This window comes from Chiloscyllium plagiosum, unplaced genomic scaffold (assembly GCF_037043375.1).
Source record: "Chiloscyllium plagiosum isolate Xiang-an unplaced genomic scaffold, Cpla_swu_hap1 HiC_scaffold_18, whole genome shotgun sequence".
Taxonomy (NCBI): domain Eukaryota; kingdom Metazoa; phylum Chordata; class Chondrichthyes; order Orectolobiformes; family Hemiscylliidae; genus Chiloscyllium; species Chiloscyllium plagiosum.
Window position 1 is genome coordinate 28,249,094 of NW_028270156.1, and position 12,301 is coordinate 28,261,394.

Genomic DNA, 12,301 nt, shown 5'->3' on the forward strand with positions numbered 1-12,301 from the left:
GGTAGGCCATTTGGAAAGAGGAAGAGACATTTCTTCACCCAGACAGTGGTGAGCATATGGAATACTCTGCTGCAGGAAATGGTTGAGGCCAAAACAATTGAATTGTTTTGAGGAGTTAGATATAGTTCTTCTGACGAAAGTCATCAAAAGGTACGGGAAGAAAACAGGGTACTAAGGAACAGGGTACTAAGTTGGATGATCAACCACTATCATTGAATGGTGGAGCAGGTTCAAAGAGAGAATAGCATATTCCTTCACCAATTTTCTATTTTTCTATGAAATAAGATTTTGAGATGGTGTGACAGTAGAGGCTGAAGGGAGTTTCCTTCATAGGAAAATTTCAAAAGTAGTTTCAAATACAGTTTCAAACTGAGGCTTCCCCAACTAAGGAAAAAGGCGAAGAGAAATGTCTTCTCTCAAAGGTTGTTAATATTTGGATTTCACTACCCCAGAGAGCAGTGGAAACTGGGATATTGAATATATTCAAATCTAAGTTGGACAGATGTTTGATTTTGGACTGAAAAGGTTAAGGGAAATAAGCAGGAAAGTGGAATTAAAGCCACAATGAGATCATCCATGATCATCTTTGAATTGTGGAGCAGGATTAAAAAGGATCAAATGGTCAATTCCCACTCCCATTTCTTATGTTCCTAATTCATTCTACTGTCCTGGTCAATATGAAACACTCAACCAACATTGTTGACAAAACAAATTACCCGGTCATTATCTTATTTCCAGTTACTTGGAGTTGGCAGTGTGCAAATTTTAGCACTGTTAGATTCAATACCCGGATATTAGCCATTCCTTTAGACTCTCATGACATGCATTTCAGGATTCAACCAATCCTATTGTGCAGAGACTTGGCACTGTGTGGGTTTTACGACTGCCTCGTTAGTTCAGTGTGTGGAGAGCAGCTGGAATGTCAAATTGCTAAGATAGGTCTATTTGTTTACTTTGCTGAACTATTCCCATTAGCAGGTGGTCTGAGTAGGAAACCAGGGGTGAGAGAATGGGAACTGAAGGGGACCATTTCGTCCTTTTTGCCTGTTCCACCTTTCAACGAAATTATGATTAATCTACATTTTAACTCTATCTCGTCTTGACCCTTCAACACATTTGGTTAACAAATATCAATCTCCGTTTTAAAATTAATAACTGACACAACATCAATTGCCATTTGCAGAGAAGAGGTCCAAACTTGCACCAATCTTTGCATAAAAGGGTGTGCTTTAGTCTATACCTGATTCTAATTCATACTTCCATAAATTCCAGAGAATGCGTAGAATAAAATCTGTTCACACCTTAATTCTTTGAGTCCAGATAATGTTCTAATAAGTTAACAGTGCATTCCTTGCAAGGCTACCATTTCCTTCCAAAACAGTAGAGTGCCCAGAATCACTAACAGCTTTCTGACCTGTAGTCTAAGCAGGATTTTACATGCCTGAAGCACTGCTCCTACCCCCTAAGTATTCTAACACAAAAGGCTAGCATTCCATTCACCCTTTTGATTATTTTCTTTCCTCCTTCATGACATTTCAGTGATTTGTTAACTTGGATTGCTCAAGTCTTGCATTGGATCAGAACCATTTCTCACTTTTCCCCAGTTCTATCAATTTTTGGCCCAAAATAAGCATTGCCTTGCTCTGAAATCTATTTTCCCATTCACCTAATTCCTCTGTATACTTCCTAAGGCTATAATTTCACCCGTACTTCATAACCAGCAAGTTTGCGCGTGACTTGCTATCTCACCATCTAAGTAGTAAATGGTTGAGACCCCAGCACAGTACAGTGCAGAGCATCGTTAGTTACATCATGTCAATTAGATTACTACCCATGATGCTGACTCCCTACATTCAACCAAAGTCTTAACCAAGTCAATAAATTGTCCGAAATTCCATGAGCAAGCTCAGAAATTGATCCCGAACCAAGGGAACAGCGCAGACCAGGAAAGCAAAAAAAAGCCCTAAATCAGGCTAAATGCACTGACCAGGCTAAAGGCAATGATCATTGGGTGTAAGTTTGCTTACTAAGCTGGAAGGTTCATTCAGACGTTTCGTCACCATACTTGATAATATCATCAGTGAGCTTCCGGTGAAACTGTTGGTAATGGCCCGCTTTTTACGCGTTTAGGTTTCCTTGGGTTGGTGATGTCATTTTCCATGGTGACGTCATTTGTTGTGGTGATGTCATTTCCTGTTCTTTTTCTCAGGGGGTGGTAAATGGGATCCAAGTCAAAATGTTTGTTGATAGAGTTCTGGCTGGAATGCCATGCTTCCAGGAATTCTCATGTGTTTCTCTCTGTTTGGCTTGTCCTAGGATGGATGTGTTGTCCCAGTCAAAGTGGTATCCTTCCTCATCTAGAATATTAGTGAGAGTGGGCTGTCTTTTTGTGGCTAGTTGATGTTCATGTATCTTGGTGGCTAGTTTTCTGCCTGTTTGTCCAACGTAGGGTTTGTTACAGTTCTTGCACGGTAGTTTTGCACATAAACACATAAATGCATCTAAACACAAAAAGTGGGCCATACCACCAGCACTTCAGCAAAAGCTCACTGGTGATGGTAAAGTACCTAGTATGGTGACAAAACATCTGAAAACGAACCTTCCAGCTCAGCGAGCAAACCTACACCCAGAACCTCAAAATGAGTTTCAAATCTTCTCAAAACTAACTAGCAGTGATCATTCTCAAAACCCAAAAGGGTCATTCATCATGAGATGCACGTCAGCAATCAACAGAAAGAGCTTGTGAAAAGTCTTGCGACTTTATAGCACCACTCAGCTATTTCTGCTCAATTGCTGCTGAAGGCTCATCTGACTTGAACATCTGGATAAGCTATTTTCAGAACTAGCTTCAACTACAGATTTTATCATTTTTGAAGGGAAAAGCAAATGAACAAATAAGATTATTTAAGAATGTACACTGATTTACTTTACATTATAGGAGATCTATAATGGACTGAGCAACCTCCTGTCATAAGACAGTGGTTTTGATGCTAAATCACAATGCATTCTCATCTCATGTTTCAAACAATGGCCTGTAATTCTGAGAGACAGGTGAGGAAAACATGAAATAATCCAGACAAATGAGTAAAGTCCCTTTATTGTTGGTCGTTTACATGGAGTCGATCCCAGACTTCATGCTGCTAAGTCAGGCTAACCCAGCAAAACAATGGGCTGGATTTTCACAGGAGTGACAATCCCAGAGTGCCCCATCAGTCCTATTTACTTTTGTTAAGGTACAGCTCCCTTGTTCTGGTACAAGATTCCAATCACAGCCCTTTTAAGAATGTGGAACATAGCCTATAACTAACAGGTCCTTCCTAGTGCAGGGCAGTCAGTTGCAATGTTGTGATTGAAACACCTACCAGCACAGCCAGAGACTCTGACAGTTCCTGTGAAAAGAGGGATGTGCAAGAATGGGGTGTCATGTGAGTGAGGAACTAGGTGCAAGATGGTGAAGATGCCCAAGTTAGCGACAGAGTGGGTCAGGGTGAAGTGCGTGTAGAGGACAGAGTGGAATTGGCTCTGGCGGCAAACAAGGAGGAGCAGGTGAGGTGTCAGGTCTGATGGTAGGAGAGTGACATGTCAGGTCCTTGGATAAAGGAAAACGGTGGTGTCAGGCCTGGTGACAGAGAGAGTGATGCCTCAGTATCCAGTGTGAGCAAGGGGTCTGAGGAGAATTAAGCCTGACTTGGGTGAACATGATGAGAGAAAGTGAGGACTGCAGATGCTGGAGATCAGAGTTGAAAAGTGTGGCGCTAGAAAAGCGCATCGGGTCAGGCAGTATCCGAGGAGCAGGAGAGTCAACATTTCAGGTGTAAGCCCTTCATCAGGAAGCTTAGATGCATTGAGGAAAGCTATTTAGACATAAAGGAGAAAATAATAGGAGGGTATGTTGACAGATTTAGCCACTGTGGGGTCTGCCAAGGTTCGTGTCCAGCAAAAACTGCAATTACACTGAATACTCTGCTTCAGTGATGAAAATTCTATGTAAAATCTAATGAAAAAAAAAAATCAAGACAGCTGACATCTTTGCAGACTCCACTAAAACTGGAATCAACTCATTGGTCCAGTCTACAGAAACTAATGGCATAATTGTCAAGGTCTCAAAAGTCCAACTTTCTGGAGAATTGCTATCAATAGCGGAGTGGCCAAGGCTGTCACATACTCTCTGTTGCACACTGCATTCTGTATCTTTTCATGGTTTCCTGACAGAAAGGATGCCTTCAGGCCAACCACAGCAGCAGCTCTCCTGAGTGGGCCTCCAGTTAGTCTTTCTCCAGGTTCTAATCCAACTAGCTTACCCATTTGGCAAAATAGTTAGCAATTGGATGAAAAAGAAAATAAATCTAGGAAGTGAAGATCAGGAGCTATTTAAAAATAGCTCCTCAGGTTTTCAGCTGCAGGCTGATTCAAGAGGCTTCAGAGAATTAGTTTGAAATAATCCTAAAGAAGGGCACAAGCTTCTTTTCAAGATTAATGGAGAGGGAAAAATAGAACAAGAATTTATTTGGCACTACAATATGTACCAGACAGATAACAGATGTGTTGCAGGATCTATGAAGGAATTCCAGCATTCCGGGGCTAAATAATTGCTCTATATGCAAAAAGCATTGAAAAATCAAGTTCCTGTCACACATGACGCATTGATGAGCAGCTTGTTTATCTTTTCTCTTAAGGTGAGGCTGCTTTTTAATATCCAATAATGTTTATGTTGCTAAGTAACATTGGGTAGCCTTATGACATAAACAGATGATTACTCAGTGTGTGAGAAATGCTTAGACTGATTTGTTGAGGTATCTTTTACAAAAACACCCCTCACTTCCTGCCAACCTGACATCAAGCCTCTCCGATTGCTCCCAGGATATGGATCTGAAAACAGAACTGCATAAAAACCAACATTCAGAGGAAGGGTCACTCAACCTGAAACATTAACAGTGCTTGCTCTCTCCACAGATGGTGCCATACCTGCTGAGCTTTTTCAGCAAATTGTTTTTGTTAAAGGTTATAATGACACGTTTCCACTTCAGAGATGAATTTCACGCACAGATATCACGCAGCCCACTGGCATAAAGTGGGCAGGAGTATTTCATGTTTTTAAATTTTTAACCACCAAGCACAGGTTAATATCTGCCCCAATGTTTAAGATCAATGAAATGCTGACATAATTAGTCTTTCACCACAGATGCACTATGGTCTTACTGAACAATTCCATTGGAAATAGAAACTAAAATACAGAAAACAATGAAACTTCACTCTGCCTGTGCTGCTCACAGCCCTGGGAGTACAGTAGGGACTGAGTAGCAAGGAGCTCCATTCATGCCACAAATATCCCATGGACCCTTTTTCTCAAATTTTGTCAAAGGTTACGAGAATATTAATATAGGACTCATCTGGTGATGGTCAAAAAAGAGACCATCAATAACAAACTCCCTGCTGCTATGGCAAAAGTCCTATTTGAATAAAGTTACCAAACAAAATCAGTGACTGAGCAAAGAGTGAGAAATTAGAACAGGTGACCAAAGCATTGATCAAAGATCAAAGTGAAGGGCACCTCAAAAGGGGAAGAGGGGTAGTGTGTGCATGTGCATTCAAATGAATCAGTCATGCATAACAAAATTTAGAGGGCAACTCATCCATGCCACTTCATGTCCTTCCCCCCCAATTCCCATGTCACAATCTCCATGCCAATCTACACCCCTCCACACAATCCATAGCATTTCCCACACAAAACTAGACTCTATTCCCGATCCCCATGCTCCAACATTAATTTTATTCCAATTATTATACTTTAAGCCCAGAGGAAGCATGGAACTAATTAGAAGGCAGAACTAATTAATTTTGTCTCCCCCGGCTTCCTTATTTTCTGTGTATCTATTCTTTTTTTAAAAAAAGAAAAAGCAGCAAATTCAATGGATGAACATAACCTGTTTTAAATCGCTCATGGCCGATTCCATCATATAACTGAATATGGGACAGACAGATAGACTGACACCGAAGTGAAAGAGAAAGATTAGTCCAATTAGAATGTGAATGCTGGAATGTTGCAGATTTGGCAAGTAAATTAAAATGTCTCTTCCTCATGACCATGGGAAAGACTTAGTTGATCTCAGTTAACAGCACTACAATTGACCTGATATTATTACAGCTAAAGAGTTTTCTTTTGAATTCTATCCTACTATATGGGGAGACAATGGCCTAGTCGTATCATCATTGGACTATTAATCCAGAAACTCAGCTAATGTTCTGGGCAGGAGAAAGTGAGGCCTGCAGATGCTGGAGACCAGAGTTGAAAAATGTGGTGCTGGAAAAACACAGCAGGCCAGACAGCATCGGAGGAGCAGGATAATCGACATTTCGGGCATAAGCCCTTCTTCAGGAATGAGGCTGGTGTGCCAAGCGGGCTGAGATAAAAGGTAGGGGGAAGGGGCGCTGGGAATACGATAGGTGGAAGGAGGTGAAGGTGAGGGTGACAGGCCGGAGTGGGGGTGGGGGCGGAGAGGTCGGGAAGAAGATTGCAGGTCAAGGAGGGCGGTGCTGAATCCGGGGGTTGGGACTGAGATAAAAAGGTGCGGGGAGGGGAAATGAGGAAGCTGGAGAAGTCTACATTCATCCTGTGTGGTTGGAGGGTTCCTAGGCGGAAGATGAGGTGCTCGTCCTCCAGGCATCGTGTGGTCAGGGTCTGGCGATGGAGGAGGCCAAGGACCTGCATGTTCTTGGCAGAGTGCGAGGGGGAGTTAAAGTGTTCAGCCACGGGGTGGTTGGGTTGGTTGATGCGGGTGTCCCAGAGGTGTTTTCTGAAATGTTCCGCAATTAGGCGGCCTTTCTCCCCAATGTAGAGGAGGCCACATCGGATGCAACGGATACAGTAAATGGTGTGTGTGGAGGTGCAGGTGAATTTGTGACGGATATGGAAGGATCCATTGGGGCCTTAGAGAGAGGTGAGGGGGGAGGGGTGGGTGCAAGTTTTGCACTTCTTGCGGTTGCAGGGGAAGGTGCTGGCAGTGGAGGTTGAGTTGGTGGGGGGTGTGGACCTGACGAGGGATCGCGGAGGGAGTGGTCTCTCCGGAACGCTGATAGGGGTGTGGATGGAAATATATCCTTGGTGGTGGGGTGTGTTTGGAGGTGGCGGAAATGATGGAGGATGATACGATGTATCCGGAGGTTGGTGGGGTGGAAGGTGAGGACCAGTGGGGTTCTGTCCTGGTGGCGATTGGAGGGGCGGGGTTCAAGGGCAGAGGTGCGGGAAGTGGAGGAGATGCAGTGGAGAGCATCATCGACCACGTCGGAGAGGAAATTGCGGTCTTTGAAGAAGGAGGCTGAGTTGTTCGGTAATGAAATTGGTCCTCCTGGGAGCAGATGCGGCGGAGGCGAAGGAATTGGGGATATGGGATGATGTTTTTACAGGGACAGGGTGGGAGGAGGTGTAATCTAGGTAGCTGTGAGAGTTGGTCGGTTTGTAGTAAATGTCTGTGTTGAGTCAGTCGCCCAAGATAAAAATGGAGAGGTCTAGGAAGGGGAGGGAGGAGTCTGGCTTTAATTTTCCAAATTCCCTAGATTTGGGGAAGGCTCCAATAGAGTTGAAAATATAGCGAACTGTTCAAAAAGGGAGGAAGATAGAAAGCAGGGAACTACAGACCAGTTAGGCTGACGTCTGTCACAGGGAAGGTGGTAATACCAGTGTTAAAGATGTTAAAGCACGGCAATTTAGAAAAATCTCAAAAACATTTACAGTACAGAAGGAAATCATTCAGCCCAATTTGTCCTGGTCAAAGATCTGACTAGACTAATTGATTTTTCACCTATTGGCCCACATGCCTAGAATGTTAGAGCAATATTTATATTTTCACAATGTTTTGAGAGTTTGTGACTTAATCACCCTTTCAAGGAGTGAGGTCCAGACTTCCACTACCCATTAAGTGGGAAAATAAATCTTCTCTCAGCCACTACTTATCGTAAATCTATGGCCCCCGGTTATTGAATCAACTAATTTAAAAAGCGCCTTCCCAACTGCTCGGTTTATGACCCTCAACTTTGTACACCACTGTCAGGTCCCCTCTCAATCTTCACTGCTTTAAAAGGAAAATGACCCCAATCTATCCAATGTTACCTCTAGCTCAGACCCTCCAGCCTTGGTAGCATCCTGGTAAAATCTCCTCTGTACCTCTCTAGTGCAATTACATCCTTCCTATAAATGTGATGACAAGAATTGCATGCAGTGCTACAGGTATAGCCTAGTGTTTTAAAAACACAGTTCTAGCAATCTCTCCCTGCTTTTGCATTCATTAGCCAAGGCATAAAACATAAGTGTCCCCATGCCGTCTTAATCACCATACCTCCCTGCTACTTGCAGGATTTCGAGTACACTAAAATCCCTTCCAACTTTATTACTTTTGATAGTCCTACCATTTATTAGTATTATTCCTTGCCTGGTTAGCCCACCCCCAAGTCCTTTATCTGCCGCTTACCTTTGTCAAATTCTATTTGCCACTGCCCTGCCATGTGACTAGTCCACTGATGCAGTCTACAGCTACCCTCCAATTTTTAGCTAAACACAATGAATGTACAAAACCACAGTCAAGCAGAACAATAGTCAAAAGGAAACAGGGGAACTCTTTTAAACTTTGGATTCAAGTCCATTTGATTATCAGAGACATATCTGCAATTTGCAGCTGGAACACGAGTAGGGGAGAAAGGGAGAGACTGAGGGGCAAGTCGAGGGAAAAAGGTGAGGCAGCAAAGAGATTGTGTCAGAGACTGAGAGAATGCAGATGACAGGGAATGCAGAGACAGAGCACCCGCATTGGTTCAAGTCATAATTTTGAGCCAAATCTCAGGCCAAAAAAAAAAAGTCCCAAACAGCAAGGTTTAAACTCATTTTCACATTTTCTACATGTCAGAGAAAGAAAGTAAGCTCCAGGCTGCAAGAGGAAACCTTGGAATTCTAAAAGTCAAACTGCCCCTTTTCACCATGTACACTATCCAACAGTGGGCAAACCCAACTCCTACCACCCACTTCATCCCTCAAAATGATCAGACACAAAGGCCTTCCATTCCAAAATGCCCACTCACCCCAACTGCAGATTGACACCTTCACAACAATCCCAATTATGACAGCATTCAAATCCACAAACTGCTCTCTCCATCAAATTGCAGCTCTGAATTCTCTCTCCCTCACCCCCCACCACCCCATTTTTCCCTCAAGCCAACTGCCTGCGGTCCAGCTTGATGGATTCCTGGTTGCTGCTTCGGATGGGAATTCATACTTCAGTTCCAGACTCTCCAGTCCCCAACCACACTGTCGACCAACCTGGCAGGCAGGAATTCACCTAACCGTTACCATGGGCAAGGTCTCCAATTTGCCAGCCTTACTGGACTTTACTCACAGACTCCCTACTCATAATGGGGGCAGACAAAAGCATTCCTGGTCCGATTTTGCCACGTACCTTCAGTTTAAGATCCAGATCTCGGCCTTAGTTTGTTTCCCTCAATGTAAAGCTCATCTTCGAATCTATCACAGCGTCAATTAAAAGGACAGACAAAAAAAAAAAAACAATGCAGCTTAATTCTTCCACTCGGTCACACAAGCACACAAACACAGCTAAGCTCTCAGTGCCCCAGCAGAATTCATTACCTCATCTGTTACTGCATTAGATCATCCCTTTCTAAAGCTCTCTCCAACTAAACAGGACCCACCCTGTTGGTAATGATGGGTCAGCACTGGCCATGCCAGATTTAGAATGGCTATTCAGCCAGTATACTGAAAGATGGGAACAGGTTATGGATAATTTGCTATTACCACTGTAGCTAGAAGCCATTGAACATCAAAAGCTTTCAATGGGAGAACAGAGATCTCATTAATTCTTTTCTCAAGGCATAAAGTAATCATGGGGACTCAAAACAAACCTTTCTTGTAATATATTAAAAATAAATGACTCTGTTTTGGAGTTTATTCCACAGAGAGGAGAGCATCTTTGGCAGCAATTTCTATTTTATGAATATTTATTATTCTGAGGTCAAATATTTGTCATTTTAACAGAAACCTTCAGCCTAATTTGAAAACACGACACCATCCACAGTCAGTTTTAATCCAATAACATTGTTATGGGAGACATTTAGATCTTGTGCCATTTCTCCCTTTACACTACTGTACCTCATTTGTTAAGAGCATGACTGGCATTTATGTGGCGCCTTTCACAATCGCATGACATAGCAAAGCATTTTAGAGTCAGTCAATTAGGTGCTTTTTGAATAGCACTTGCTATCCTACAGGAGGAAACATTGCAGTCAGTTTGTGCACAGCATGCTCCCACAAGTATCCACCTCAAATGACCAGACATCCAGTTTACAGTGAAGACCAAAAATAGTAGGCAATCCATGGAGGTGGTTGCTTCCCAGAATATAGTGGGCCTGTACAACTGGCTCCTGGCTCAAGCAGCTGATGTAAGCTTGTTGAGGGGGGTGCAGCAGAGAGTTGTCAAACCACATGATTCCCTAGAAGCAATTTTCCTGAATCTTTCCCCAAAGTTGACCTGGATTTTGATCTGGCCTTTCATGTGTCCCAGGAGATTACGTAAATGCCACGGTGTGTGAATGGACTAGATTCGATCATTCACATGGGAAGGTGATAAGTTGGCGTCGCCTTGAACAGCTATAACCCTTTTGACATAGTAGACACACAATGCCATTAGGAGGAGAATTCCAAGATTCCAGCAATCCAAAAAAAAACCAGTCACTCCGTCATTTTTCCTTTATATTACCACACACAAATTGGTCAGATCAGCTGGCTGTATGGCTATTCCGCATTGCAATCTAATGCCAACAACGTGGAATCAATTCCTGCACTGGCCAAATTTACCAAGAAAGATTCTCCATCTCAACTGGTCCCCTCATCTGGGGTATGGCAACCCCCTGGTTAAAATCGGTCCTCTCTCTAATGAGAAAGTAGCACTATGGTCCATCAGGAGAATGGCAACTTTGTGTTTACCTATAACACGCTGGTCTTTTATGTTGAGTACATAGGTGATGAGGAGCATAGGAGACTAGAATATTACATGATAATTGTTGAATTTTAAAAGCAGATTCCATGTTTTTTTCTTCAGTTTCGGAGAGTTTGCACCTTTTGAAGTGTCCAGCACTGACAATGACAGGCTGAATAACTATTTTACTGGGGACTTAGAAAGAGACGGCCAAAAACAGGGCACTGTTTATTGTTCAGTCAGTGAGACATACACTTGTTTTAAATTCATTCTATTTCATATGATCTTATGTCTCCAGAATTCGCTCATCTCTGGTATGGTGACAATTTGTTGCCAGTCTCGGATGGTCTGAAAAGGTATTAGTGAGCATTAATCAATATGATCTTGGCACACCTTCATTGTTGTTCAGACAGAAGTCCTCGGATTTCAACCAAATAATAGCAAAGAAATGAACAAAAGCAATTCCATTAATGTAGGGTTACAAATTGGAATGTCCTTTGTCTTTGTCATTAGTGTACATTTTCTTGCAGTTGACCGTAAATCCATTTTTATCAGTTTCGTTTAGATGGTTTTAGAATTAGGTTTATCGTCACATGTACTCAAGTACAAAAATACAGGGCAAGATTAAAATGTCACCCCACACAGCACAATCTTGGGTACAAAGTACAGGTACAAATCTTAGATACCAAACAGAAATAAAGAAACAAGGTACATTACCTTATGGTTATTCATAGATCATATAGAAAAATAAGATAAGTTAAACATTACAACTATATTGATTAGTTTGTGCAAGTCTTCTTCATATGCTGTCATTAGAACAATGTCAACAGCCTGGCAGATATACAGCCAGCAAAAATGGTAGGTGATTCTCATCCAATTGCTCTGGGATGAATCCACTCAGATTACAGTCCAGCTATTAACCAACCACGGAACTGCTGGGTTTCTATTTCAATCACATTTTAGAATTTATTGACACCAACTAGTCTGCAAGTGTGTTCGATTGAAAGTTAGATGCAACCAATAACTTAAAAAGGTCGGAGTAGGCCATTTGGCTCTTTGAATCTGCCCCACCATTCAATAAAACCATGGCTCATCCAGTTGTGCTCTCACCTGCATCCAATAACTTTGACTTCCTTGTCGATCAAAAATCAACCTAATTCAGCCATGAATACATTTCAAGATCCAGCCTTGACTACCTTTTGGAGAAAAAAATTCTAAAGATATTTCTTGTACTATAGGACAGTGGAATCACCAGCAGTAATGTTCCATTGTCTTATCTGGAGCATCTCATGATGGATGAGGTAAGACTGACTGCCCTTTGTTGA

General features: G+C 42.4%; 1 protein-coding gene across 4 annotated transcripts in view; it reads right to left on the reverse strand.

Annotated features, from left to right (window-relative positions):
• Positions 1-12,301, reverse strand: part of mapk8ip1b (mitogen-activated protein kinase 8 interacting protein 1b) — a 153,976-nt gene that overhangs the window by 50,716 nt on the left and 90,959 nt on the right. Inside the window, exon 1 of one of the 4 annotated variants that reach the window (XM_043705591.2) lies at positions 9,444-9,592. The exons of the other annotated variants lie outside the window; for them this stretch is intronic. The gene's annotated coding sequence lies outside the window, so the exon portion shown is untranslated. Of the gene's footprint in view, positions 1-9,443; positions 9,593-12,301 lie in introns of those variants that run through there. 4 annotated transcript variants of the gene reach the window in all.